This window comes from Protopterus annectens, chromosome 10.part0, assembly GCF_019279795.1.
Source record: "Protopterus annectens isolate FY-2018-M chromosome 10.part0, PAN1.0, whole genome shotgun sequence".
Classification (NCBI taxonomy): Eukaryota; Metazoa; Chordata; order Ceratodontiformes; family Protopteridae; genus Protopterus; species Protopterus annectens.
The window spans coordinates 950,116,795-950,141,599 of NC_056744.1; the positions used below are offsets into that span (position 1 = coordinate 950,116,795).

Below are 24,805 nucleotides of genomic sequence, written 5' to 3' on the forward strand. Positions count from 1 at the left end.
TAGTATTTGAAGCAATGCAAGACAGAAAAGAAAGGCTTTTGAGAGGGTATGGCTGCTGGCAAACCTGTCTGAGAGGCTGGGTTTTCCAAGCAAGGGTCTCTTCAAGCAATTAGACAACAGTTTATGTGTACCAGTGTCAATACATACTTTCACTAACTTTCAAAAGCAAAGTGTGTCTTGGAAGCTGTTTAGAGGTTTTCTTTACTTTGCCCTATTTTTCAGTGGTGTCCAAATGGGAGATGGCAGGTATTTGGTGCAGAGACAGACTAGAACACAGTTTTAGAACTATAGAAAAAGGAGAAAAAGAGGTAGTAAGGTTTGCAGCACAAAAACAAAAATAGAAGTTTCATACACTCTACAATAGCAAGCAGTAATAGTACATAGTAATCATTAATCAATACAATTCAAATAAACAGTGGACTAAATTTCTATAAGGTTGGATAAAGAGCTACAATAATAGCAAGGGAAAAACACTTTTGTAGAGTAAGTTGACAAAATTATATTGCTATTTCAAAGAACAATTGCCTAGCATAGGTATTGGAAAAGTCACTGTATCATACTGTTGCAACTATACAGGCCTTGGAGAGAAAATACTGAGACTGTTTAAAAGTCATACAAAACCTAACATCAACAATTACACAGGCAAGTGTGCATATTACAACAAAGCAGCATGCCTGCGAGGTTAGTCTTCTGTTCAGAATGATTAATAGAGAGCACTCTAAAGCAAGAGGCTCAAAATTCAAGTATAGTACCTAGATCAGCTACTTTGTGAATCTAAACACATTCTAGCCGAATATATCAAGCAACAGTAACAGTAGCTAAATGTATATATCAGGTACGGAGAGCAGTTGCTCTGTAAATCTATAAGAAAGTCAGACTAAGTATATTAGTCAGAAGTAGTAGTAGATAATACAATATTTGGTTAAATAATATATACTCTAAGGTAGTAGGGCATCAAAACTATAGGACAGCCCTACAGTAGTAGGAGTTTAGCACGTGGTGAATGCTATAGTGGTAGTAAGGTCACAGAAAGAGTCTCAGACTGAAATAATAGCGTATATACATTACAAGGTATAGTTTAGAACAATATCGCTTGTGTAGGAGTTTAGCACGGTAAACGCTATAGCAGTTAGCGTATATACATTACAAGATATAGTTTAGAACAGTAACACTTGTGGTTAGTTTGGTGAGACTCAGAAGTCTACATAGAGCAATGTGCAGGTATATTCTGCAGTATTTCACGAGCAGGAAGCCACTAATAATATATGAGCGCAGATTAAGGCAGTATTGGCTTAGGGCTATGATGTTTGGGCTACACTTCCAGCCACAGCACAGTTAAGCCAGTTCGTGTTGTTATGAAAATAAAACATATAATCCATCTGGCGAGACACTATTGTCTACACAAGGTAATTTGCCGATAATGTTAACAATTTGGATCAAACAGCATGCCGTTAATTAGTATGTATGCGGCAGACGTAGGAAAAGTATTGCTTACGGTTATATTACTATCAAACAGTTAAAACAGGAGCAAGGTAACATAAGGTGACAATGAAATTAGGCAGAGAAGACTAGATACGTAGTAAATGTATACTCAGTAACATCGCTGACTATGCGAGCATTATATAGCGTAGCAGTGAATCAGACAGACTATCGCAAAACAGGGAAAAAACACTTGTAAGACTTAAAGAGTAGACTAAATATGCCATACATGTGTAGTCACTAACATCTTTGACCATGCAAGCATGTGTACAGTGTATTCGCATAACAGGGAAAAAGACTTAAAATACAGTATAAGAAGATATAACTCACTAACATCACTGACTATGCGAGCATTTATACAGTGTATCACAACGCATAACAGAGAAAACACTTAAAACAATGTAAGCAGATATAACATCAAGGAACAATCAGAGTACCCAGATCGAGCATTTAGTTGCTTACCCAGTATCAAGCTCCGGAGCAGGGAGCACAGCAGCCAGAGGAAGGGTAGTGGAAAAAAGATGGCGACCCTGAGTACGGGGTATACTTATAAGGTGAGATAGGAGGTGAGGGGGGAGGGGGAAAGCCTAGAGGCGGGAAATAGGGCAGTAGTCGTGAGGTAAGAGGAAGATGGACAGGTAGTAGGTATGAAAGGTCTAGGTTGGAGGAGGAGCTACAATAGTAGAGTGTATGGGGTAACAGAGAAGATAGGGAGATAAGCAGAATAAGATGAGTAGGTAGAGAAGGAGCTAGTGTTTGATAAGATTCAAGTTAGAAGAAGGAGATATTAAGATACGATAAGGTGAGTTAGTGAACAAGCCTTACAATAAAGTAGGACAAGAGAATAACAGAGACAAGAGAGCAGAGTGTGGATGAAGACAATCAGCAAAGTCTGGGAAATTCAGCAGGTAAGTCTGGGAGTGAGAAAGTGTAGCCACAGGTTTGGATGCTGATAGGAAGATGGTCAGGGTGAGAAAGGAGGGAAAGTAGTAGGAATGGCAAGTGCAAGTAAGGAAGGAGTATAGGCAAGACTGAGAAAGCTGGGAGCAGAGAAAGGCAAGCTGAGAACAGTGTAAATAAGTTTAAAGGTATTTAGAAATAAGGTCTGAGTTATGATGTAAGAAAACTAAGTTTGAGACAATGCCAGGAGGTCTGATACTATGGAGGAAAAGGGAGATGCCCAGTAAGAGACCAGTAGTCTGAGTGGAAGTGAGGAAAAGCAGAAGAGAGAAAGAAAAGGAGTTAGAAGTAGTATTTGAAGCAATGCAAGACAGAAAAGAAAGGCTTTTGAGAGGGTATGGCTGCTGGCAAACCTGTCTGAGAGGCTGGGTTTTCCAAGCAAGGGTCTCTTAAAGCAATTAGACAACAGTTTATGTGTACCAGTGTCAATACATACTTTCACTAACTTTCAAAAGCAAAGTGTGTCTTGGAAGCTGTTTAGAGGTTTTCTTTACTTTGCCCTATTTTTCAGTGGTGTCCAAATGGGAGATGGCAGGTATTTGGTGCAGAGACAGACTAGAACACAGTTTTAGAACTATAGAAAAAGGAGAAAAAGAGGTAGTAAGGTTTGCAGCACAAAAAACAAAAATAGAAGTTTCATACACTCTACAATAGCAAGCAGTAATAGTACATAGTAGTCATTAATCAATACAATTCAAATAAACAGTGGACTAAATTTCTATAAGGTTGGATAAAGAGCTACAATAATAGCAAGGGAAAAACACTTTTGTAGAGTAAGTTGTCAAAATTATATTGCTATTTCAAAGAAAAATTGCCTAGCATAGGTATTGGAAAAGTCACTGTATCATACTGTTGCAACTATACAGGCCTTGGAGAGAAAATACTGAGACTGTTTAAAAGTCATACAAAACCTAACATAAACAATTACACAGGCAAGTGTGCATATTACAACAAAGCAGCATGCCTACGAGGTTAGTCTTCTGTTCAGAATGATTAATAGAGAGCACTCAAAAGCAAGAGGCTCTAAATTCAAGTATAGTACCTAGATCAGCTACTTTGTGAATCTAAACACATTCTAGCCGAATATATCAAGCAACAGTAACAGTAGCTAAATGTATATATCAGGTACGGAGAGCAGTTGCTCTGTAAATCTCATAAAGTCTGACTAAGTATATTAGTCAGAAGTAGTAGTAGATAATACAATATTTGGTTAAATAATATATACTCTAAGGTAGTAGGGCATCAAAACTATAGGACAGCCCTACAGTAGTAGGAGTTTAGCACGTGGTGAATGCTATAGTGGTAGTAAGGTCACAGAAAGAGTCTCAGACTAAAATAATAGCGTATATACATTACAAGGTATAGTTTAGAACAATATCGCTTGTGTAGGAGTTTAGCACGTGGTAAACGCTATAGCAGTTAGCGTATATACATTACAAGATATAGTTTAGAACAGTAACACTTGTGGTTAGTTTGGTGAGACTCAGAAGTCTACATAGAGCAATGTGCAGGTATATTCTGCAGTATTTCACGAGCAGGAAGCCACTAATAATATATGAGCGGCAGATTAAGGCAGTATTGGCTTAGGGCTATGATGTTTGGGCTACACTTCCAGCCACAGCACAGTTAAGCCAGTTCGTGTTGTTATGAAAATAAAACATATAATCCATCTGGCGAGACACTATTGTCTACACAAGGTAATTTGCCGATAATGTTAACAATTTGGATCAAACAGCATGCCGTTAATTAGTATGTATGCGGCAGACGTAGGAAAAGTATTGCTTACGGTTATATTACTATCAAACAGTTAAAACAGGAGCAAGGTAACATAAGGTGACAATGAAATTAGGCAGAGAAGACAAGATACGTAGTAAATGTATACTCAGTAACATCGCTGACTATGCGAGCATTATATAGCGTAGCAGTGAATCAGACAGACTATCGCAAAACAGGGAAAAAACACTTGTAAGACTTAAAGAGTAGACTAAATATGCCATACATGTGTAGTCACTAACATCTTTGACCATGCAAGCATGTGTACAGTGTATTCGCATAACAGGGAAAAAGACTTAAAATACAGTATAAGAAGATATAACTCACTAACATCACTGACTATGCGAGCATTTATACAGTGTATCACAACGCATAACAGAGAAAAACACTTAAAAACAATGTAAGCAGATATAACATCAAGGAACAATCAGAGTACCCAGATCGAGCATTTAGTTGCTTACCCAGTATCAAGCTCCGGAGCAGGGAGCACAGCAGCCAGAGGAAGGGTAGTGGAAAAAAGATGGCGACCCTGAGTACGGGGTATACTTATAAGGTGAGATAGGAGGTGAGGGGGGAGGGGGAAAGCCTAGAGGCGGGAAATAGGGCAGTAGTCGTGAGGTAAGAGGAAGATGGACAGGTAGTAGGTATGAAAGGTCTAGGTTGGAGGAGGAGCTACAATAGTAGAGTGTATGGGGTAACAGAGAAGATAGGGAGATAAGCAGAATAAGATGAGTAGGTAGAGAAGGAGCTAGTGTTTGATAAGATTCAAGTTAGAAGAAGGAGATATTAAGATACGATAAGGTGAGTTAGTGAACAAGCCTTACAATAAAGTAGGACAAGAGAATAACAGAGACAAGAGAGCAGAGTGTGGATGAAGACAATCAGCAAAGTCTGGAAAATTCAGCAGGTAAGTCTGGGAGTGAGAAAGTGTAGCCACAGGTTTGGATGCTGATAGGAAGATGGTCAGGGTGAGAAAGGAGCGCAAAGTAGTAGGAATGGCAAGTGCAAGTAAGGAAGGAGTATAGGCAAGACTGAGAAAGCTGGGAGCAGAGAAAGGCAAGCTGAGAACAGTGTAAATAAGTTTAAAGGTATTTAGAAATAAGGTCTGAGTTATGATGTAAGAAAACTAAGTTTGAGACAATGCCAGGAGGTCTGATACTATGGAGGAAAAGGGAGATGCCCAGTAAGAGACCAGTAGTCTGAGTGGAAGTGAGGAAAAGCAGAAGAGAGAAAGAAAAGGAAGTTAGAAGTAGTATTTGAAGCAATGCAAGACAGAAAAGAAAGGCTTTTGAGAGGGTATGGCTGCTGGCAAACCTGTCTGAGAGGCTGGGTTTTCCAAGCAAGGGTCTCTTAAAGCAATTAGACAACAGTTTATGTGTACCAGTGTCAATACATACTTTCACTAACTTTCAAAAGCAAAGTGTGTCTTGGAAGCTGTTTAGAGGTTTTCTTTACTTTGCCCTATTTTTCAGTGGTGTCCAAATGGGAGATGGCAGGTATTTGGTGCAGAGACAGACTAGAACACAGTTTTAGAACTATAGAAAAAGGAGAAAAAGAGGTAGTAAGGTTTGCAGCACAAAAAACAAAAATAGAAGTTTCATACACTCTACAATAGCAAGCAGTAATAGTACATAGTAGTCATTAATCAATACAATTCAAATAAACAGTGGACTAAATTTCTATAAGGTTGGATAAAGAGCTACAATAATAGCAAGGGAAAAACACTTTTGTAGAGTAAGTTGTCAAAATTATATTGCTATTTCAAAGAAAAATTGCCTAGCATAGGTATTGGAAAAGTCACTGTATCATACTGTTGCAACTATACAGGCCTTGGAGAGAAAATACTGAGACTGTTTAAAAGTCATACAAAACCTAACATAAACAATTACACAGGCAAGTGTGCATATTACAACAAAGCAGCATGCCTACGAGGTTAGTCTTCTGTTCAGAATGATTAATAGAGAGCACTCAAAAGCAAGAGGCTCTAATTCAAGTATAGTACCTAGATCAGCTACTTTGTGAATCTAAACACATTCTAGCCGAATATATCGAGCAACAGTAACAGTAGCTAAATGTATATATCAGGTACGGAGAGCAGTTGCTCTGTAAATCTGCGCAAAGTCTGACTAAGTATATTAGTCAGAAGTAGTAGTAGATAATACAATATTTGGTTAAATAATATATACTCTAAGGTAGTAGGGCATCAAAACTATAGGACAGCCCTACAGTAGTAGGAGTTTAGCACGTGGTGAATGCTATAGTGGTAGTAAGGTCACAGAAAGAGTCTCAGACTAAAATAATAGCGTATATACATTACAAGGTATAGTTTAGAACAATATCGCTTGTGTAGGAGTTTAGCACGTGGTAAACGCTATAGCAGTTAGCGTATACATTACAAGATATAGTTTAGAACAGTAACACTTGTGGTTAGTTTGGTGAGACTCAGAAGTCTACATAGAGCAATGTGCAGGTATATTCTGCAGTATTTCACGAGCAGGAAGCCACTAATAATATATGAGCGGCAGATTAAGGCAGTATTGGCTTCGGGCTATGATGTTTGGGCTACACTTCAAGCCACAGCACAGTTAAGCCAGTTCGTGTTGTTATGAAAATAAAACATATAATCCATCTGGCGAGACACTATTGTCTACACAAGGTAATTTGCCGATAATGTTAACAATTTGGATCAAACAGCATGCCGTTAATTAGTATGTATGCGGCAGACGAGGAAAAGTATTGCTTACGGTTATATTACTATCAAACAGTTAAAACAGGAGCAAGGTAACATAAGGTGACAATGAAATTAGGCAGAGAAGACAAGATACGTAGTAAATGTATACTCAGTAACATCGCTGACTATGCGAGCATTATATAGCGTAGCAGTGAATCAGACAGACTATCGCAAAACAGGGAAAAAACACTTGTAAGACTTAAAGAGTAGACTAAATATGCCATACATGTGTAGTCACTAACATCTTTGACCATGCAAGCATGTGTACAGTGTATTCGCATAACAGGGAAAAAGACTTAAAATACAGTATAAGAAGATATAACTCACTAACATCACTGACTATGCGAGCATTTATACAGTGTATCACAACGCATAACAGAGAAAACACTTAAAACAATGTAAGCAGATATAACATCAAGGAACAATCAGAGTACCCAGATCGAGCATTTAGTTGCTTACCCAGTATCAAGCTCCGGAGCAGGGAGCACAGCAGCCAGAGGAAGGGTAGTGGAAAAAAGATGGCGACCCTGAGTACGGGGTATACTTATAAGGTGAGATAGGAGGTGAGGGGGGAGGGGGAAAGCCTAGAGGCGGGAAATAGGGCAGTAGTCGTGAGGTAAGAGGAAGATGGACAGGTAGTAGGTATGAAAGGTCTAGGTTGGAGGAGGAGCTACAATAGTAGAGTGTATGGGGTAACAGAGAAGATAGGGAGATAAGCAGAATAAGATGAGTAGGTAGAGAAGGAGCTAGTGTTTGATAAGATTCAAGTTAGAAGAAGGAGATATTAAGATACGATAAGGTGAGTTAGTGAACAAGCCTTACAATAAAGTAGGACAAGAGAATAACAGAGACAAGAGAGCAGAGTGTGGATGAAGACAATCAGCAAAGTCTGGAAAATTCAGCAGGTAAGTCTGGGAGTGAGAAAGTGTAGCCACAGGTTTGGATGCTGATAGGAAGATGGTCAGGGTGAGAAAGGAGGAGAAAGTAGTAGGAATGGCAAGTGCAAGTAAGGAAGGAGTATAGGCAAGACTGAGAAAGCTGGGAGCAGAGAAAGGCAAGCTGAGAACAGTGTAAATAAGTTTAAAGGTATTTAGAAATAAGGTCTGAGTTATGATGTAAGAAAACTAAGTTTGAGACAATGCCAGGAGGTCTGATACTATGGAGGAAAAGGGAGATGCCCAGTAAGAGACCAGTAGTCTGAGTGGAAGTGAGGAAAAGCAGAAGAGAGAAAGAAAAGGAAGTTAGAAGTAGTATTTGAAGCAATGCAAGACAGAAAAGAAAGGCTTTTGAGAGGGTATGGCTGCTGGCAAACCTGTCTGAGAGGCTGGGTTTTCCAAGCAAGGGTCTCTTAAAGCAATTAGACAACAGTTTATGTGTACCAGTGTCAATACATACTTTCACTAACTTTCAAAAGCAAAGTGTGTCTTGGAAGCTGTTTAGAGGTTTTCTTTACTTTGCCCTATTTTTCAGTGGTGTCCAAATGGGAGATGGCAGGTATTTGGTGCAGAGACAGACTAGAACACAGTTTTAGAACTATAGAAAAAGGAGAAAAAGAGGTAGTAAGGTTTGCAGCACAAAAAACAAAAATAGAAGTTTCATACACTCTACAATAGCAAGCAGTAATAGTACATAGTAGTCATTAATCAATACAATTCAAATAAACAGTGGACTAAATTTCTATAAGGTTGGATAAAGAGCTACAATAATAGCAAGGGAAAAACACTTTTGTAGAGTAAGTTGTCAAAATTATATTGCTATTTCAAAGAAAAATTGCCTAGCATAGGTATTGGAAAAGTCACTGTATCATACTGTTGCAACTATACAGGCCTTGGAGAGAAAATACTGAGACTGTTTAAAAGTCATACAAAACCTAACATAAACAATTACACAGGCAAGTGTGCATATTACAACAAAGCAGCATGCCTACGAGGTTAGTCTTCTGTTCAGAATGATTAATAGAGAGCACTCAAAAGCAAGAGGCTCTAATTCAAGTATAGTACCTAGATCAGCTACTTTGTGAATCTAAACACATTCTAGCCGAATATATCGAGCAACAGTAACAGTAGCTAAATGTATATATCAGGTACGGAGAGCAGTTGCTCTGTAAATCTATAAAAGTCTGACTAAGTATATTAGTCAGAAGTAGTAGTAGATAATACAATATTTGGTTAAATAATATATACTCTAAGGTAGTAGGGCATCAAAACTATAGGACAGCCCTACAGTAGTAGGAGTTTAGCACGTGGTGAATGCTATAGTGGTAGTAAGGTCACAGAAAGAGTCTCAGACTAAAATAATAGCGTATATACATTACAAGGTATAGTTTAGAACAATATCGCTTGTGTAGGAGTTTAGCACGTGGTAAACGCTATAGCAGTTAGCGTATATACATTACAAGATATAGTTTAGAACAGTAACACTTGTGGTTAGTTTGGTGAGACTCAGAAGTCTACATAGAGCAATGTGCAGGTATATTCTGCAGTATTTCACGAGCAGGAAGCCACTAATAATATATGAGCGGCAGATTAAGGCAGTATTGGCTTCGGGCTATGATGTTTGGGCTACACTTCAAGCCACAGCACAGTTAAGCCAGTTCGTGTTGTTATGAAAATAAAACATATAATCCATCTGGCGAGACACTATTGTCTACACAAGGTAATTTGCCGATAATGTTAACAATTTGGATCAAACAGCATGCCGTTAATTAGTATGTATGCGGCAGACGTAGGAAAAGTATTGCTTACGGTTATATTACTATCAAACAGTTAAAACAGGAGCAAGGTAACATAAGGTGACAATGAAATTAGGCAGAGAAGACAAGATACGTAGTAAATGTATACTCAGTAACATCGCTGACTATGCGAGCATTATATAGCGTAGCAGTGAATCAGACAGACTATCGCAAAACAGGGAAAAAACACTTGTAAGACTTAAAGAGTAGACTAAATATGCCATACATGTGTAGTCACTAACATCTTTGACCATGCAAGCATGTGTACAGTGTATTCGCATAACAGGGAAAAAGACTTAAAATACAGTATAAGAAGATATAACTCACTAACATCACTGACTATGCGAGCATTTATACAGTGTATCACAACGCATAACAGAGAAAAACACTTAAAAACAATGTAAGCAGATATAACATCAAGGAACAATCAGAGTACCCAGATCGAGCATTTAGTTGCTTACCCAGTATCAAGCTCCGGAGCAGGGAGCACAGCAGCCAGAGGAAGGGTAGTGGAAAAAAGATGGCGACCCTGAGTACGGGGTATACTTATAAGGTGAGATAGGAGGTGAGGGGGGAGGGGGAAAGCCTAGAGGCGGGAAATAGGGCAGTAGTCGTGAGGTAAGAGGAAGATGGACAGGTAGTAGGTATGAAAGGTCTAGGTTGGAGGAGGAGCTACAATAGTAGAGTGTATGGGGTAACAGAGAAGATAGGGAGATAAGCAGAATAAGATGAGTAGGTAGAGAAGGAGCTAGTGTTTGATAAGATTCAAGTTAGAAGAAGGAGATATTAAGATACGATAAGGTGAGTTAGTGAACAAGCCTTACAATAAAGTAGGACAAGAGAATAACAGAGACAAGAGAGCAGAGTGTGGATGAAGACAATCAGCAAAGTCTGGGAAAATTCAGCAGGTAAGTCTGGGAGTGAGAAAGTGTAGCCACAGGTTTGGATGCTGATAGGAAGATGGTCAGGGTGAGAAAGGAGGGAAAGTAGTAGGAATGGCAAGTGCAAGTAAGGAAGGAGTATAGGCAAGACTGAGAAAGCTGGGAGCAGAGAAAGGCAAGCTGAGAACAGTGTAAATAAGTTTAAAGGTATTTAGAAATAAGGTCTGAGTTATGATGTAAGAAAACTAAGTTTGAGACAATGCCAGGAGGTCTGATACTATGGAGGAAAAGGGAGATGCCCAGTAAGAGACCAGTAGTCTGAGTGGAAGTGAGGAAAAGCAGAAGAGAGAAAGAAAAGGAAGTTAGAAGTAGTATTTGAAGCAATGCAAGACAGAAAAGAAAGGCTTTTGAGAGGGTATGGCTGCTGGCAAACCTGTCTGAGAGGCTGGGTTTTCCAAGCAAGGGTCTCTTAAAGCAATTAGACAACAGTTTATGTGTACCAGTGTCAATACATACTTTCACTAACTTTCAAAAGCAAAGTGTGTCTTGGAAGCTGTTTAGAGGTTTTCTTTACTTTGCCCTATTTTTCAGTGGTGTCCAAATGGGAGATGGCAGGTATTTGGTGCAGAGACAGACTAGAACACAGTTTTAGAACTATAGAAAAAGGAGAAAAAGAGGTAGTAAGGTTTGCAGCACAAAAAACAAAAATAGAAGTTTCATACACTCTACAATAGCAAGCAGTAATAGTACATAGTAGTCATTAATCAATACAATTCAAATAAACAGTGGACTAAATTTCTATAAGGTTGGATAAAGAGCTACAATAATAGCAAGGGAAAAACACTTTTGTAGAGTAAGTTGTCAAAATTATATTGCTATTTCAAAGAAAAATTGCCTAGCATAGGTATTGGAAAAGTCACTGTATCATACTGTTGCAACTATACAGGCCTTGGAGAGAAAATACTGAGACTGTTTAAAAGTCATACAAAACCTAACATAAACAATTACACAGGCAAGTGTGCATATTACAACAAAGCAGCATGCCTACGAGGTTAGTCTTCTGTTCAGAATGATTAATAGAGAGCACTCAAAAGCAAGAGGCTCTAATTCAAGTATAGTACCTAGATCAGCTACTTTGTGAATCTAAACACATTCTAGCCGAATATATCAAGCAACAGTAACAGTAGCTAAATGTATATATCAGGTACGGAGAGCAGTTGCTCTGTAAATCTGTGCAAAGTCTGACTAAGTATATTAGTCAGAAGTAGTAGTAGATAATACAATATTTGGTTAAATAATATATACTCTAAGGTAGTAGGGCATCAAAACTATAGGACAGCCCTACAGTAGTAGGAGTTTAGCACGTGGTGAATGCTATAGTGGTAGTAAGGTCACAGAAAGAGTCTCAGACTAAAATAATAGCGTATATACATTACAAGGTATAGTTTAGAACAATATCGCTTGTGTAGGAGTTTAGCACGTGGTAAACGCTATAGCAGTTAGCGTATATACATTACAAGATATAGTTTAGAACAGTAACACTTGTGGTTAGTTTGGTGAGACTCAGAAGTCTACATAGAGCAATGTGCAGGTATATTCTGCAGTATTTCACGAGCAGGAAGCCACTAATAATATATGAGCGGCAGATTAAGGCAGTATTGGCTTAGGGCTATGATGTTTGGGCTACACTTCCAGCCACAGCACAGTTAAGCCAGTTCGTGTTGTTATGAAAATAAAACATATAATCCATCTGGCGAGACACTATTGTCTACACAAGGTAATTTGCCGATAATGTTAACAATTTGGATCAAACAGCATGCCGTTAATTAGTATGTATGCGGCAGACGAGGAAAAGTATTGCTTACGGTTATATTACTATCAAACAGTTAAAACAGGAGCAAGGTAACATAAGGTGACAATGAAATTAGGCAGAGAAGACAAGATACGTAGTAAATGTATACTCAGTAACATCGCTGACTATGCGAGCATTATATAGCGTAGCAGTGAATCAGACAGACTATCGCAAAACAGGGAAAAAACACTTGTAAGACTTAAAGAGTAGACTAAATATGCCATACATGTGTAGTCACTAACATCTTTGACCATGCAAGCATGTGTACAGTGTATTCGCATAACAGGGAAAAAGACTTAAAATACAGTATAAGAAGATATAACTCACTAACATCACTGACTATGCGAGCATTTATACAGTGTATCACAACGCATAACAGAGAAAAACACTTAAAAACAATGTAAGCAGATATAACATCAAGGAACAATCAGAGTACCCAGATCGAGCATTTAGTTGCTTACCCAGTATCAAGCTCCGGAGCAGGGAGCACAGCAGCCAGAGGAAGGGTAGTGGAAAAAAGATGGCGACCCTGAGTACGGGGTATACTTATAAGGTGAGATAGGAGGTGAGGGGGGAGGGGGAAAGCCTAGAGGCGGGAAATAGGGCAGTAGTCGTGAGGTAAGAGGAAGATGGACAGGTAGTAGGTATGAAAGGTCTAGGTTGGAGGAGGAGCTACAATAGTAGAGTGTATGGGGTAACAGAGAAGATAGGGAGATAAGCAGAATAAGATGAGTAGGTAGAGAAGGAGCTAGTGTTTGATAAGATTCAAGTTAGAAGAAGGAGATATTAAGATACGATAAGGTGAGTTAGTGAACAAGCCTTACAATAAAGTAGGACAAGAGAATAACAGAGACAAGAGAGCAGAGTGTGGATGAAGACAATCAGCAAAGTCTGGGAAATTCAGCAGGTAAGTCTGGGAGTGAGAAAGTGTAGCCACAGGTTTGGATGCTGATAGGAAGATGGTCAGGGTGAGAAAGGAGGGGAAAGTAGTAGGAATGGCAAGTGCAAGTAAGGAAGGAGTATAGGCAAGACTGAGAAAGCTGGGAGCAGAGAAAGGCAAGCTGAGAACAGTGTAAATAAGTTTAAAGGTATTTAGAAATAAGGTCTGAGTTATGATGTAAGAAAACTAAGTTTGAGACAATGCCAGGAGGTCTGATACTATGGAGGAAAAGGGAGATGCCCAGTAAGAGACCAGTAGTCTGAGTGGAAGTGAGGAAAAGCAGAAGAGAGAAAGAAAAGGAAGTTAGAAGTAGTATTTGAAGCAATGCAAGACAGAAAAGAAAGGCTTTTGAGAGGGTATGGCTGCTGGCAAACCTGTCTGAGAGGCTGGGTTTTCCAAGCAAGGGTCTCTTAAAGCAATTAGACAACAGTTTATGTGTACCAGTGTCAATACATACTTTCACTAACTTTCAAAAGCAAAGTGTGTCTTGGAAGCTGTTTAGAGGTTTTCTTTACTTTGCCCTATTTTTCAGTGGTGTCCAAATGGGAGATGGCAGGTATTTGGTGCAGAGACAGACTAGAACACAGTTTTAGAACTATAGAAAAAGGAGAAAAAGAGGTAGTAAGGTTTGCAGCACAAAAAACAAAAATAGAAGTTTCATACACTCTACAATAGCAAGCAGTAATAGTACATAGTAATCATTAATCAATACAATTCAAATAAACAGTGGACTAAATTTCTATAAGGTTGGATAAAGAGCTACAATAATAGCAAGGGAAAACACTTTTGTAGAGTAAGTTGACAAAATTATATTGCTATTTCAAAGAAAAATTGCCTAGCATAGGTATTGGAAAAGTCACTGTATCATACTGTTGCAACTATACAGGCCTTGGAGAGAAAATACTGAGACTGTTTAAAAGTCATACAAAACCTAACATAAACAATTACACAGGCAAGTGTGCATATTACAACAAAGCAGCATGCCTGCGAGGTTAGTCTTCTGTTCAGAATGATTAATAGAGAGCACTCAAAAGCAAGAGGCTCTAATTCAAGTATAGTACCTAGATCAGCTACTTTGTGAATCTAAACACATTCTAGCCGAATATATCAAGCAACAGTAACAGTAGCTAAATGTATATATCAGGTACGGAGAGCAGTTGCTCTGTAAATCTGCGCAAAGTCTGACTAAGTATATTAGTCAGAAGTAGTAGTAGATAATACAATATTTGGTTAAATAATATATACTCTAAGGTAGTAGGGCATCAAAACTATAGGACAGCCCTACAGTAGTAGGAGTTTAGCACGTGGTGAATGCTATAGTGGTAGTAAGGTCACAGAAAGAGTCTCAGACTGAAATAATAGCGTATATACATTACAAGGTATAGTTTAGAACAATATCGCTTGTGTAGGAGTTTAGCACGTGGTAAACGCTATAGCAGTTAGCGTATATACATTACAAGATATAGTTTAGAACAGTAACACTTGTGGTTAGTTTGGTGAGACTCAGAAGTCTACATAGAGCAATGTGCAGGTATATTCTGCAGTATTTCACGAGCAGGAAGCCACTAATAATATATGAGCGGCAGATTAAGGCAGTATTGGCTTAGGGCTATGATGTTTGGGCTACACTTCCAGCCACAGCACAGTTAAGCCAGTTCGTGTTGTTATGAAAATAAAACATATAATCCATCTGGCGAGACACTATTGTCTACACAAGGTAATTTGCCGATAATGTTAACAATTTGGATCAAACAGCATGCCGTTAATTAGTATGTATGCGGCAGACGAGGAAAAGTATTGCTTACGGTTATATTACTATCAAACAGTTAAAACAGGAGCAAGGTAACATAAGGTGACAATGAAATTAGGCAGAGAAGACAAGATACGTAGTAAATGTATACTCAGTAACATCGCTGACTATGCGAGCATTATATAGCGTAGCAGTGAATCAGACAGACTATCGCAAAACAGGGAAAAAACACTTGTAAGACTTAAAGAGTAGACTAAATATGCCATACATGTGTAGTCACTAACATCTTTGACCATGCAAGCATGTGTACAGTGTATTCGCATAACAGGGAAAAAGACTTAAAATACAGTATAAGAAGATATAACTCACTAACATCACTGACTATGCGAGCATTTATACAGTGTATCACAACGCATAACAGAGAAAAACACTTAAAAACAATGTAAGCAGATATAACATCAAGGAACAATCAGAGTACCCAGATCGAGCATTTAGTTGCTTACCCAGTATCAAGCTCCGGAGCAGGGAGCACAGCAGCCAGAGGAAGGGTAGTGGAAAAAAGATGGCGACCCTGAGTACGGGGTATACTTATAAGGTGAGATAGGAGGTGAGGGGGGAGGGGGAAAGCCTAGAGGCGGGAAATAGGGCAGTAGTCGTGAGGTAAGAGGAAGATGGACAGGTAGTAGGTATGAAAGGTCTAGGTTGGAGGAGGAGCTACAATAGTAGAGTGTATGGGGTAACAGAGAAGATAGGGAGATAAGCAGAATAAGATGAGTAGGTAGAGAAGGAGCTAGTGTTTGATAAGATTCAAGTTAGAAGAAGGAGATATTAAGATACGATAAGGTGAGTTAGTGAACAAGCCTTACAATAAAGTAGGACAAGAGAATAACAGAGACAAGAGAGCAGAGTGTGGATGAAGACAATCAGCAAAGTCTGGGAAAATTCAGCAGGTAAGTCTGGGAGTGAGAAAGTGTAGCCACAGGTTTGGATGCTGATAGGAAGATGGTCAGGGTGAGAAAGGAGGGAAAGTAGTAGGAATGGCAAGTGCAAGTAAGGAAGGAGTATAGGCAAGACTGAGAAAGCTGGGAGCAGAGAAAGGCAAGCTGAGAACAGTGTAAATAAGTTTAAAGGTATTTAGAAATAAGGTCTGAGTTATGATGTAAGAAAACTAAGTTTGAGACAACGCCAGGAGGTCTGATACTATGGAGGAAAAGGGAGATGCCCAGTAAGAGACCAGTAGTCTGAGTGGAAGTGAGGAAAAGCAGAAGAGAGAAAGAAAAGGAAGTTAGAAGTAGTATTTGAAGCAATGCAAGACAGAAAAGAAAGGCTTTTGAGAGGGTATGGCTGCTGGCAAACCTGTCTGAGAGGCTGGGTTTTCCAAGCAAGGGTCTCTTCAAGCAATTAGACAACAGTTTATGTGTACCAGTGTCAATACATACTTTCACTAACTTTCAAAAGCAAAGTGTGTCTTGGAAGCTGTTTAGAGGTTTTCTTTACTTTGCCCTATTTTTCAGTGGTGTCCAAATGGGAGATGGCAGGTATTTGGTGCAGAGACAGACTAGAACACAGTTTTAGAACTATAGAAAAAGGAGAAAAAGAGGTAGTAAGGTTTGCAGCACAAAAAACAAAAATAGAAGTTTCATACACTCTACAATAGCAAGCAGTAATAGTACATAGTAATCATTAATCAATACAATTCAAATAAACAGTGGACTAAATTTCTATAAGGTTGGATAAAGAGCTACAATAATAGCAAGGGAAAAACACTTTTGTAGAGTAAGTTGACAAAATTATATTGCTATTTCAAAGAAAAATTGCCTAGCATAGGTATTGGAAAAGTCACTGTATCATACTGTTGCAACTATACAGGCCTTGGAGAGAAAATACTGAGACTGTTTAAAAGTCATACAAAACCTAACATCAACAATTACACAGGCAAGTGTGCATATTACAACAAAGCAGCATGCCTGCGAGGTTAGTCTTCTGTTCAGAATGATTAATAGAGAGCACTCTAAAGCAAGAGGCTCAAAATTCAAGTATAGTACCTAGATCCGCTACTTTGTGAATCTAAACACATTCTAGCTGAATATATCAAGCAACAGTAACAGTAGCTAAATGTATATATCAGGTACGGAGAGCAGTTGCTCTGTAAATCTGCGCAAAGTCTGACTAAGTATATTAGTCAGAAGTAGTAGTAGATAATACAATATTTGGTTAAATAATATATACTCTAAGGTAGTAGGGCATCAAAACTATAGGACAGCCCTACAGTAGTAGGAGTTTAGCACGTGGTGAACGCTATAGTGGTAGTAAGGTCACAGAAAGAGTCTCAGACTGAAATAATAGCGTATATACATTACAAGGTATAGTTTAGAACAATATCGCTTGTGTAGGAGTTTAGCACGTGGTAAACGCTATAGCAGTTAGCGTATATACATTACAAGATATAGTTTAGAACAGTAACACTTGTGGTTAGTTTGGTGAGACTCAGAAGTCTACATAGAGCAATGTGCAGGTATATTCTGCAGTATTTCACGAGCAGGAAGCCACTAATAATATATGAGCGGCAGATTAAGGCAGTATTGGCTTAGGGCTATGATGTTTGGGCTACACTTCCAGCCACAGCACAGTTAAGCCAGTTCGTGTTGTTATGAAAATAAAACATATAATCCATCTGGCGAGACACTATTGTCTACACAAGGTAATTTGCCGATAATGTTAACAATTTGGATCAAACAGCATGCCGTTAATTAGTATGTATGCGGCAGACGAGGAAAAGTATTGCTTACGGTTATATTACTATCAAACAGTTAAAACAGGAGCAAGGTAACATAAGGTGACAATGAAATTAGGCAGAGAAGACTAGATACGTAGTAAATGTATACTCAGTAACATCGCTGACTATGCGAGCATTATATAGCGTAGCAGTGAATCAGACAGACTATCGCAAAACAGGGAAAAAACACTTGTAAGACTTAAAGAGTAGACTAAATATGCCATACATGTGTAGTCACTAACATCTTTGACCATGCAAGCATGTGTACAGTGTATTCGCATAACAGGGAAAAAGACTTAAAATACAGTATAAGAAGATATAACTCACTAACATCACTGACTATGCGAGCATTTATACAGTGTATCACAACGCATAACAGAGAAAACACTCAAACAGAATGTAAGCAGATATAACATCAAGGAACAATCAGAGTACCCAGATCGAGCATTTAGTTGCTTACCCAGTATCAAGCAGCGGAGCAGGGAGCACAGCAGCCAGAGGAAGGGTAGTGGAAAAAAGATGGCGACCCTGAGTACGGGGTATACTTATAAGGTGAGATAGGAGGTGAGGGGGGAGGGGGAAAGCCTAGAGGCGGGAAATAGGGCAGTAGTCGTGAGGTAAGAGGAAGATGGACAGGTAGTAGGTATGAAAGGTCTAGGTTGGAGGAGGAGCTACAATAGTAGAGTGTATGGGGTAACAGAGAAGATAGGGAGATAAGCAGAATAAGATGAGTAGGTAGAGAAGGAGCTAGTGTTTGATAAGATTCAAGTTAGAAGAAGGAGATATTAAGATACGATAAGGTGAGTTAGTGAACAAGCCTTACAATAAAGTAGGACAAGAGAATAACAGAGACAAGAGAGCAGAGTGTGGATGAAGACAATCAGCAAAGTCTGGGAAATTCAGCAGGTAAGTCTGGGAGTGAGAAAGTGTAGCCACAGGTTTGGATGCTGATAGGAAGATGGTCAGGGTGAGAAAGGAGGGAAAGTAGTAGGAATGGCAAGTGCAAGTAAGGAAGGAGTATAGGCAAGACTGAGAAAGCTGGGAGCAGAGAAAGGCAAGCTGAGAACAGTGTAAATAAGTTTAAAGGTATTTAGAAATAAGGTCTGAGTTATGATGTAAGAAAACTAAGTTTGAGACAACGCCAGGAGGTCTGATACTATGGAGGAAAAGGGAGATGCCCAGTAAGAGACCAGTAGTCTGAGTGGAAGTGAGGAAAAGCAGAAGAGAGAAAGAAAAGGGAGTTAGAAGTAGTATTTGAAGCAATGCAAGACAGAAAAGAAAGGCTTTTGAGAGGGTATGGCTGCTGGCAAACCTGTCTGAGAGGCTGGGTTTTCCAAGCAAGGGTCTCTTCAAGCAATTAGACAACAGTTTATGTGTACCAGTGTCAATACATACTTTCACTAACTTTCAAAAGCAAAGTGTGTCTTGGAAGCTGTTTAGAGGTTTTCTTTACTTTGCCCTATTTTTCAGTGGTGTCCAAATGGGAGATGGCAGGTATTTGGTGCAGAGACAGACTAGAACACAGTTTTAGAACTATAGAAAAAGGAGAAAAAGAGGTAGTAAGGTTTGCAGCACAAAAACAAAAATAGAAGTTTCATACACTCTACAATAGCAAGCAGTAATAGTACATAGTAATCATTAATCAATACAATTCAAATAAACAGTGGACTAAATTTCTATAAGGTTGGATAAAGAGCTACAATAATAGCAAGGGAAAAACACTTTTGTAGAGTAAGTTGACAAAATTATATTGCTATTTCAAAGAAAAATTGCCTAGCATAGGTATTGGAAAAGTCACTGTATCATACTGTTGCAACTATACAGGCCTTGGAGAGAAAATACTGAGACTGTTTAAAAGTCATACAAAACCTAACATCAACAATTACACAGGCAAGTGTGCATATTACAACAAAGCAGCATGCCTGCGAGGTTAGTCTTCTGTTCAGAATGATTAATAGAGAGCACTCTAAAGCAAGAGGCTCAAAATTCAAGTATAGTACCTAGATCAGCTACTTTGTGAATCTAAACACATTCTAGCCGAATATATCAAGCAACAGTAACAGTAGCTAAATGTATATATCAGGTACGGAGAGCAGTTGCTCTGTAAATCTGCGCAAAGTCTGACTAAGTATATTAGTCAGAAGTAGTAGTAGATAATACAATATTTGGTTAAATAATATATACTCTAAGGTAGTAGGGCATCAAAACTATAGGACAGCCCTACAGTAGTAGGAGTTTAGCACGTGGTGAACGCTATAGTGGTAGTAAGGTCACAGAAAGAGTCTCAGACTGAAATAATAGCGTATATACATTACAAGGTATAGTTTAGAACAATATCGCTTGTGTAGGAGTTTAGCACGTGGTAAACGCTATAGCAGTTAGCGTATATACATTACAAGATATAGTTTAGAACAGTAACACTTGTGGTTAGTTTGGTGAGACTCAGAAGTCTACATAGAGCAATGTGCAGGTATATTCTGCAGTATTTCACGAGCAGGAAGCCACTAATAATATATGAGCGGCAGATTAAGGCAGTATTGGCTTAGGGCTATGATGTTTGGGCTACACTTCCAGCCACAGCACAGTTAAGCCAGTTCGTGTTGTTATGAAAATAAAACATATAATCCATCTGGCGAGACACTATTGTCTACACAAGGTAATTTGCCGATAATGTTAACAATTCGGATCGAACAGCATGCCGTTAATTAGTATGTATGCGGCAGACGTAGGAAAAGTATTGCTTACGGTTATATTACTATCAAACAGTTAAAACAGGAGCAAGGTAACATAAGGTGACAATGAAATTAGGCAGAGAAGACTAGATACGTAGTAAATGTATACTCAGTAACATCGCTGACTATGCGAGCATTATATAGCGTAGCAGTGAATCAGACAGACTATCGCAAAACAGGGAAAAAACACTTGTAAGACTTAAAGAGTAGACTAAATATGCCATACATGTGTAGTCACTAACATCTTTGACCATGCAAGCATGTGTACAGTGTATTCGCATAACAGGGAAAAAGACTTAAAATACAGTATAAGAAGATATAACTCACTAACATCACTGACTATGCGAGCATTTATACAGTGTATCACAACGCATAACAGAGAAAAACACTTAAAAACAATGTAAGCAGATATAACATCAAGGAACAATCAGAGTACCCAGATCGAGCATTTAGTTGCTTACCCAGTATCAAGCTCCGGAGCAGGGAGCACAGCAGCCAGAGGAAGGGTAGTGGAAAAAAGATGGCGACCCTGAGTACGGGGTATACTTATAAGGTGAGATAGGAGGTGAGGGGGGAGGGGGAAAGCCTAGAGGCGGGAAATAGGGCAGTAGTCGTGAGGTAAGAGGAAGATGGACAGGTAGTAGGTATGAAAGGTCTAGGTTGGAGGAGGAGCTACAATAGTAGAGTGTATGGGGTAACAGAGAAGATAGGGAGATAAGCAGAATAAGATGAGTAGGTAGAGAAGGAGCTAGTGTTTGATAAGATTCAAGTTAGAAGAAGGAGATATTAAGATACGATAAGGTGAGTTAGTGAACAAGCCTTACAATAAAGTAGGACAAGAGAATAACAGAGACAAGAGAGCAGAGTGTGGATGAAGACAATCAGCAAAGTCTGGGAAATTCAGCAGGTAAGTCTGGGAGTGAGAAAGTGTAGCCACAGGTTTGGATGCTGATAGGAAGATGGTCAGGGTGAGAAAGGAGGGAAAGTAGTAGGAATGGCAAGTGCAAGTAAGGAAGGAGTATAGGCAAGACTGAGAAAGCTGGGAGCAGAGAAAGGCAAGCTGAGAACAGTGTAAATAAGTTTAAAGGTATTTAGAAATAAGGTCTGAGTTATGATGTAAGAAAACTAAGTTTGAGACAACGCCAGGAGGTCTGATACTATGGAGGAAAAGGGAGATGCCCAGTAAGAGACCAGTAGTCTGAGTGGAAGTGAGGAAAAGCAGAAGAGAGAAAGAAAAGGGAGTTAGAAGTAGTATTTGAAGCAATGCAAGACAGAAAAGAAAGGCTTTTGAGAGGGTATGGCTGCTGGCAAACCTGTCTGAGAGGCTGGGTTTTCCAAGCAAGGGTCTCTTCAAGCAATTAGACAACAGTTTATGTGTACCAGTGTCAATACATACTTTCACTAACTTTCAAAAGCAAAGTGTGTCTTGGAAGCTGTTTAGAGGTTTTCTTTACTTTGCCCTATTTTTCAGTGGTGTCCAAATGGGAGATGGCAGGTATTTGGTGCAGAGACAGACTAGAACACAGTTTTAGAACTATAGAAAAGGAGAAAAAGAGGTAGTAAGGTTTGCAGCACAAAAAACAAAAATAGAAGTTTCATACACTCTACAATAGCAAGCAGTAATAGTACATAGTAATCATTAATCAATACAATTCAAATAAACAGTGGACTAAATTTCTATAAGGTTGGATAAAGAGCTACAATAATAGCAAGGGAAAAACACTTTTGTAGAGTAAGTTGACAAAATTATATTGCTATTTCAAAGAAAAATTGCCTAGCATAGGTATTGGAAAAGTCACTGTATCATACTGTTGCAACTATACAGGCCTTGGAGAGAAAATACTGAGACTGTTTAAAAGTCATACAAAACCTAACATCAACAATTACACAGGCAAGTGTGCATATTACAACAAAGCAGCATGCCTGCGAGGTTAGTCTTCTGTTCAGAATGATTAATAGAGAGCACTCTAAAGCAAGAGGCTCAAAATTCAAGTATAGTACCTAGATCAGCTACTTTGTGAATCTAAACACATTCTAGCCGAATATATCAAGCAACAGTAACAGTAGCTAAATGTATATATCAGGTACGGAGAGCAGTTGCTCTGTAAATCTGCACAAAGTCTGACTAAGTATATTAGTCAGAAGTAGTAGTAGATAATACAATATTTGGTTAAATAATATATACTCTAAGGTAGTAGGGCATCAAAACTATAGGACAGCCCTACAGTAGTAGGAGTTTAGCACGTGGTGAACGCTATAGTGGTAGTAAGGTCACAGAAAGAGTCTCAGACTGAAATAATAGCGTATATACATTACAAGGTATAGTTTAGAACAATATCGCTTGTGTAGGAGTTTAGCACGTGGTAAACGCTATAGCAGTTAGCGTATATACATTACAAGATATAGTTTAGAACAGTAACACTTGTGGTTAGTTTGGTGAGACTCAGAAGTCTACATAGAGCAATGTCCAGGTATATTCTGCAGTATTTCACGAGCAGGAAGCCACTAATAATATATGAGCGGCAGATTAAGGCAGTATTGGCTTAGGGCTATGATGTTTGGGCTACACTTCCAGCCACAGCACAGTTAAGCCAGTTCGTGTTGTTATGAAAATAAAACATATAATCCATCTGGCGAGACACTATTGTCTACACAAGGTAATTTGCCGATAATGTTAACAATTCGGATCGAACAGCATGCCGTTAATTAGTATGTATGCGGCAGACGTAGGAAAAGTATTGCTTACGGTTATATTACTATCAAACAGTTAAAACAGGAGCAAGGTAACATAAGGTGACAATGAAATTAGGCAGAGAAGACTAGATACGTAGTAAATGTATACTCAGTAACATCGCTGACTATGCGAGCATTATATAGCGTAGCAGTGAATCAGACAGACTATCGCAAAACAGGGAAAAAACACTTGTAAGACTTAAAGAGTAGACTAAATATGCCATACATGTGTAGTCACTAACATCTTTGACCATGCAAGCATGTGTACAGTGTATTCGCATAACAGGGAAAAAGACTTAAAATACAGTATAAGAAGATATAACTCACTAACATCACTGACTATGCGAGCATTTATACAGTGTATCACAACGCATAACAGAGAAAACACTTAAAACAAATTAAGCAGATATTACAACAAGGAACAATCAGAGTTCCCCGATCGAGCATTTTGTTGCTTACCCCGTATCAAGCTCGGAGCAGGGAGCACAGCAGCCAGAGGAAGGGTAGTGGAAAAAAGATGGCGACCCTGAGTACGGGGTATACTTATAAGGTGAGATAGGAGGTGAGGGGGGAGGGGGAAAGCCTAGAGGCGGGAAATAGGGCAGTAGTCGTGAGGTAAGAGGAAGATGGACAGGTAGTAGGTATGAAAGGTCTAGGTTGGAGGAGGAGCTACAATAGTAGAGTGTATGGGGTAACAGAGAAGATAGGGAGATAAGCAGAATAAGATGAGTAGGTAGAGAAGGAGCTAGTGTTTGATAAGATTCAAGTTAGAAGAAGGAGATATTAAGATACGATAAGGTGAGTTAGTGAACAAGCCTTACAATAAAGTAGGACAAGAGAATAACAGAGACAAGAGAGCAGAGTGTGGATGAAGACAATCAGCAAAGTCTGGGAAATTCAGCAGGTAAGTCTGGGAGTGAGAAAGTGTAGCCACAGGTTTGGATGCTGATAGGAAGATGGTCAGGGTGAGAAAGGAGGGAAAGTAGTAGGAATGGCAAGTGCAAGTAAGGAAGGAGTATAGGCAAGACTGAGAAAGCTGGGAGCAGAGAAAGGCAAGCTGAGAACAGTGTAAATAAGTTTAAAGGTATTTAGAAATAAGGTCTGAGTTATGATGTAAGAAAACTAAGTTTGAGACAACGCCAGGAGGTCTGATACTATGGAGGAAAAGGAGATGCCCAGTAAGAGACCAGTAGTCTGAGTGGAAGTGAGGAAAAGCAGAAGAGAGAAAGAAAAGGGAGTTAGAAGTAGTATTTGAAGCAATGCAAGACAGAAAAGAAAGGCTTTTGAGAGGGTATGGCTGCTGGCAAACCTGTCTGAGAGGCTGGGTTTTCCAAGCAAGGGTCTCTTCAAGCAATTAGACAACAGTTTATGTGTACCAGTGTCAATACATACTTTCACTAACTTTCAAAAGCAAAGTGTGTCTTGGAAGCTGTTTAGAGGTTTTCTTTACTTTGCCCTATTTTTCAG

The 24,805-nt window shown here is 39.0% G+C and overlaps 1 long non-coding RNA gene across 1 annotated transcript; it reads right to left on the reverse strand.

The window, feature by feature from the left end:
• LOC122813412 lies at positions 1–24,805 on the reverse strand. The gene is made up of 10 exons (XR_006366680.1): positions 24,731–24,805; positions 22,002–22,139; positions 19,269–19,406; positions 16,537–16,674; positions 13,805–13,942; positions 11,072–11,209; positions 8,339–8,476; positions 5,610–5,747; positions 2,876–3,013; positions 1–285 (listed from the first exon to the last, which is right to left on the reverse strand). It is a non-coding gene; the product is annotated as an uncharacterized LOC122813412 (long non-coding RNA).